This window comes from Heterocephalus glaber, unplaced genomic scaffold (assembly GCF_053883595.1).
Source record: "Heterocephalus glaber isolate CG9 unplaced genomic scaffold, H.glaber_assembly_v1.0 deba00001689, whole genome shotgun sequence".
Lineage (NCBI taxonomy): Eukaryota > Metazoa > Chordata > Mammalia > Rodentia > Bathyergidae > Heterocephalus > Heterocephalus glaber.
This window is the reverse complement of record NW_028258414.1, coordinates 8,359,992-8,366,362: the sequence shown is the minus strand read 5'-3', so window position 1 is coordinate 8,366,362 and position 6,371 is coordinate 8,359,992.

Genomic DNA, 6,371 nt, shown 5'->3' with positions numbered 1-6,371 from the left:
CAGCACTTGGGAAGCTGAGGCAGGAGGATCCCCACAAGTTTGAGGCCAGCCTGGGCTATCGAGTGAGGTCAAAGCCAGCCTGAACTACATAGTGAAACTTTGTCTCAGAAAACAAAACAAGACAAAACAGAATCAAACAACAGGACTAAATAGGCTTAGTTTCATATAAGGATGCAGGAAGAAAAAAACAGAAAAGGTACTCAAAGAATCCTCATTTTATAAAGGGCATAGAGGCCCAGCCCCAGTCAATAGTTATTAAATTTCTTTTCTTTTTTAAAGTAGGAAGATAATTATTAATAGGAAAGCTCCTGAGGGGCAGGAGGGGTCCCGAGTGGGTAGCCAGATAAATTTCTAATCAGTATCCATAGATATTACAAAACAATAACCAGTGATTGGGTTTGCACATGATAGTAATTTATTAGAAGTAGCTGGGTAAACCATAGAATCTGCCTGGTACCAGCCCGTGTAAGACATGAAGGTACTGAGGCCCAGAGAGGACATGTGACTTGCTTAACGTCACACAGCTGGTGGGTGGCCAGCCAGATGAGCTTCTGAACTCTCTTGTCTTTCTAGTATACCCCACTAAGTAGAGATACAAGTGCAGTTGTCTTAAAAAGAAAAAGAGAGGGCCGGGGATGTAACTCAGTGGTTTCGCCTCCTGCTGCTCAAGCGCAAGGACCCGAGTTCGATCTCCGGTACCAAAAAAAAGAAGGATGAGCAAAAAAGGAGAAGTAATAATAAGTAAACTTCCTTCTTGGTCCTTGGTTGTTCTAATTTCCTTTGCATCTCCCCTCAGCCCTCTGAACTTGCCTTGAACTCAGCAGTCTGTAGCAAGCCCACTGGGGTCCCCTGCGGAAACTTCAGGGTGACTGTGTTCTCCCCGTGTGCCAGGATCACAGAAATGAGCTGCCAGCCCCACCGGTCCCTCCTACCTAAGCACATTGTTTACCTTCAAACCCCGACATCCGGTGTCCTCTCAGCTCTGGGAATTTGCCAGACTCCAGGGTTTCAAAGAGTGGGTCCGAAGCTGGACAGCAGGAAACACCCCATTCTCCTGCCCCCAACTCCCCTGTGGAACCCTAATTCGAAGCAGGGTTGAGTGTGAAGGGCATGTCAGGGAAGAATCTCCAATCCTGCTAATACCCACCTCCTCTAAGAAGCTTAGCAGGGCATTGTACAAGTTCTGGGTCCCAGTGCCTTAGACCAAGCCTGAGGGGGTGAAATGTTCACCAGGGACACAGATGGGTTGTCTGTGGACCCCCGAATGAGGGCAGAACTTCTAAAACTGACTTCTAAACTATAGGAATGAGAGGTTATCCTGGTATCCACGCTTAGACAGTGGAAAGACTTGGAAAGATTCAGAAGATGCTCTGAGGAAACCAAGAGAAAGTACCTGAGCCTTAAGAGATCAGAAGACTTTGGTTTTAGCACCAGGCTCTGCTTGCTACTAGGTGATTCTAAACATGATCTAAAAGCAAATATGGGGATAGTAATACCTGTCCTACCTGTCTGAAATGGATATGAGCATCAAAATCCAAGCTGAAGGACTGTGAAGATAATACTCTGCAAATTTTAAAGTATTTCACACATGACATATATTTTATTAGATCTAAAAGAAATCCTTGGGGGAACAGACTGGGTGGGACATCCCAAGGTATCCAAGAAGTTGGGTCCAAGAAGCCTGGACCTCCATCCAGCCCATGGCTTGGAGCTGATCAAAGTGGAGTGGACTAAGGCATCGGGGGTCTCATGACCCTACAGCAGTGGTCAACCTGGAAGCCACTTCTGTTTTTCAGCTAACTCTGCCTGCTATCTGCTGATGGGCGCTTCTTCCTCTCCCTGTTTCCTCCGGGGTACATGGATGGCGAGCTGTGTTGGGTGACTTCAATCTGAAGTAGCAGGAAATCCCTCACAGCCTCGCCTCTCCCTCTGGTCCCCTCGGTGGCCTGCAGTAGTAGGGAGGTAACCTGTTCCCTCTGCTGGTGCCTCTGTGTCCTGGGACCACCTGCATGCTGGGGCCTCAAGAGGGGCTGGCTCTGCTAGCTTTGCGTCTTTGCCTTTGTGCTGCAGCAGCAGAACCAGATCCAGTTCCTTCCCTTTTCATGCCAACTCTCCAACAGCCTTCATCTGGCTCAAAAAGATGGAAAATGGAACACAATGCATGAAGTGGAATTACGAATGATTTTTTTTTCCTGGAAAAATTCCTCTATTTTTACAATGCTATTTGCGCAATATAGAAAGTTCATGGGAGAAGCAAATTCCCAGAAAGGAGAGTCTTTTCTCTTGTATGCTTTTAAATGTTGCCAATGAGTTCCTCCTAGAGCCTAACCTAAATTTTACTTTTGGGAGGGAATCCAGTTTCCCTCTGTCTCATTCTCACGGGGTCGCAGCACATTTTGAAATGCAACAGGCCGTGCAAAAGTTGCTCACCCAAGATTGGAAGCTTCATCTGCACTAGCTGTGTGAGTTGAGAAAAAGTATTTATTTTCAGGGCTGAGTGAACCTCTCATCCTATATAACTAGGATAATAATGACATCACCAGTTTGAGAGGGTTGTTGTAAGGATTTAGGGCATGAGTATGTGAAATGTGAACAGCGCCCAGTAGTTATTTTATTATTATTATTATTATATTATTATTATTATATTATTATTATTATGGTTCTGCTTTAGGAGATCACAGGGCCCACTTGCTGCTGAGGAGTGTGCAGGGGTGGAAGAGGCCCAGCGAGTCCCCACATTTTCCATCGTTGCAACACTGCGGGTCACGTGATTGCTGCGTGCATCTCTTACCGGCTGGTGAGCTGTGAGCGGACAGGACCTTGTCTGTCTTATTGACACTGAGTCCCAGAGCCCAGTACAGTGCCTGGCACTCAGTACGTATACGTATATCCCAAGTATATACTGGAGAAAGCCCAGCACCCCTGGGAAGGGAATCTGGTCTGATTTGTTCTGCAGGGTTGCCTTGTCTTCTGCTCTTCCCTGGAGCAGGGTGGAAGGATGGGTGGGCATGCGGCTCTGAACCTCATAATTATTTCAGGAGCTGAGGAAGGCAGAGATTGAGGCTTTCCTCCCCCAGCCCCAAAGCTTTCCTATGTCCTCAGAACAGAAGGAAGAGGGAATGAGACTCTCATCTAAGGGGGAGGGCTTGTGAGAAAGGCTAGTTTAGTGCTGGGCCTACACTATAGTTGCACAGGGGAAAGTGGGCAACATTTGGCAGGGGTTGCAAATTCAAATGCCTTCCAACCCTGAGTGGGTAAAAGCAAGTTCCACTGGCTGTAGTCTGAGCTGGTGGAGAGGCCTGAGGCTGTGTCTACACAGAGGAGGAATGACCCACTGACAGGCCTTCCGATGCCAAGTCATCCCAATGGTAAGGGACAAAGTGATGAGGAGCCTGGCCAACAGCAAGTCTCCCCAGGCTGCCCATCCTCGGATTCCTCCTCATCAAACCAAGAAAGACAAGATTCCTCATGGGATTGGTATAAGAGTGGAGAAGCACACCAATCCATCAAACGAGATGATGTCACAGCCTCAGACCTTTTGATTATATTATTTATTTTTATATTACATTGTTTGTAGGATTCAAAATGGCTGTCACTGGTAGAAATGAACAAAAGAAGGCCCCAAATATCCTCTGACACTTCAGTTCTCCAACCTAGCAGCCAGAATCATGCCAGAGGCAGGGAGAGGCAGGTAGTGGAGCTTCAGGCAGTTCAGAGACAGGCCTCTGAGCTCTCATGGGCTCTGGCGTGGCCAAGCAGGAACCCACACCATGCCCTGTGATTCATAGGCCTCCTCGAAGTTAGTGAGCAACAGCCCAGGAGCAACACCAGGACAGATCGGATTTTAGAGAGGAATGATGGGTGAGGTATAGCGTTACAACATTTTTTCCAATAAGTTGACAAAGACTGAGACATTTAAGTAATACCCAGTGCTGGTGGAGAGAGTGGCAAGGAACTAAAAGCAGCCCAAATGATCTTATTAAACTGTAAGACAGATCATGCTCCTCTTAGATGCCAAATTTTCTAGAGGTTTCCCACCTCAGTTAGAGTAAAAGTCCTGACAATGGTCTACAAGGCCCATCCAGCATTGCTTGTAATAGTAAACACTGAAATCCATCTAAAAGCTGGTAGAAAACTGGTTGCATACATAATAGCACATCCTTCCAGTAGTCAATTTATATACAGCAGTTAAAAGACATGCAGTTGTAGCTAACATGGTGGTGCAAGCCTGTAATCCTAGCACTAGAGAGACTTAGTTGGAAGGATGAGAGTTTGAGATCTGAGAGTATGACCCTGTCTCAAACAATAAAAACGAAAACCAAAAAAAAGAGTTGATGTCAATATATTACTTAATTGATAATAATAGAAGCACGGAGTAGAATATATAACATCATCACATTTAGTTAGAATATTTTTATTTTTATTATGTAGTATGCATGTACACATAATATATACACACATCCACATACTTCATACACATGTAGAGACAGTTTTGGAAAGATTCTGTTAAAATGGCTGTAATTCCGTCACTAACAGATATGGAATGAACAAAAAACAACTCTCTGGTGTTTCACCTCTCCAAGCCAAGGAGCTAGAACCGTACTTGAGGAAAGAGACACAGATGGTTACAGGTAGGAAAAGAAATGCTTAGTTTTCACTGTATCTATTTTGAAACTTTGAATTTTCCACCATAGATGCAAATTTGTTTTATAATTTTAAAATAGTTTTATTTTTGCATTACCTGCTTTTTCACTGAAAAAAGATGCTACCAAAATTTTACAAGCATGAGTGATGAGCCTAGCAGGATGGGTGGGAGCCCAGATCATGAGAGGACGTTTAAAAATGTAGACTTTAGCCGGGGATTTGGCTCAATGTTGCTGCTGCCTGCCTGGAAAGCACAAAGTCTTGAGTTGGATTCCCCGTACCAAAAACCAAAAACAACAATAACAAAAATGTAGATTTTCTAACACTTTTCAAAGGAGAAAATTTGCTGAATATTTTTAATTCCCAGTTTTCTGGGGATTTTTTGTTTGTTTGATTGTTTGTTTGTTTGTTTGTTTGAGACAGGGTCTCTCTATATAGTTCAGGCTGGCCTTGAACTCACTGTGTAGTCCAGGGTGGCCTTGAACTCATGGCGATCCTCCTGCCTCAGCCTCCTGCATGCTGAGAGTGTCCTGAATAAAGAAGCTCAGTTCTACTTCCCTAGAGAACTGCACTACCTACCAAATTGGTCTTGCCTTCCTCTTAGACATTTCCCCCATTGACCTCTCTTCCTTCAGGCACATCCAGCATCACATGCCAAACTCATGGCCCCCTTGTTTTCAGAGCAGAGATGAAGTTAACTGGAATTGGAAATGTGTGAAAGATTGTCTTTGTTCAGAGAGGCTTTCCATTATCTTAGAATACAGAGAAGCTTTGTGGTTTTCTCAAACGCACTGGAAAAGACCGAAAGAAGATTGAGAGCAATTAAAAAAGAGAGGCCACAGTGTCTTTGTCAAACCCATTCCAAGGGAAAAGAAACACGAGGGAGAAACCTATAGATTAAATGAGGCTTGGGCCAGGGATTTAGCTCAGTGGTTTCGCTGCCTGCTGCTCAAGTGCAAGGAGCCAAGTTCAATCCCCGGTACCTAAAAAAAAAAAAAAAAAAAAAGCCTCTAGAGATTAGAGATATAGCAACAGATCTCACTCAGGTCATAATTCAAAAAACCGAAGTGCCAAAAAGTAAAAATTAATGTTTATGAGGCAACCAGTTATTTGAAAGCTGACCAGATAACTGACATTAGAATTTATTCTGAATTACTTTAAATTTGATAATGGTATGGTGCTTTTTAAAAAGTTCTTCTCCTTTAGATATGAATATTTATTTTTTTTCCTGAAATTCTTTTATTGGTACATTTTAGGTATACAATACATTTACATTTATCATTGGGTGCTTGTACCTGTACATGATGTATCTTGGTTCTTATTTTTTCCCCAATACCTGTGCACCCTTCACCCCCTCCACTCTTCCCTATTTACATAGATTTCCTTTCCATTTTTTTTCCTTTTCTCATAATTTTTCCTTTCCCTTCTTCCCTTTCCCCTTCCCCTCCCACCACCCCTACACCTTTGGACCTTTTCTTCCTATTTCAAATTATCAGTTATTCGTTTTAATCATTTTAACCCTTGTTTACACTTTCAGCTTCTCACACTAGAGAAACTATTCAGAATTTACACATGTATGTCCTACTTATTTTAAGTGAAATTCTTAAGTGGAGTATGGCCTCAAGGTCAGGGATTTAGCTCAGTGGTTCCAGCACCTGTCTCACAAGCTCAAGGTCCCGAGTTCGATCCCGGGTACCAAAAAAGAGCACGGCCTCAATATGCATTCG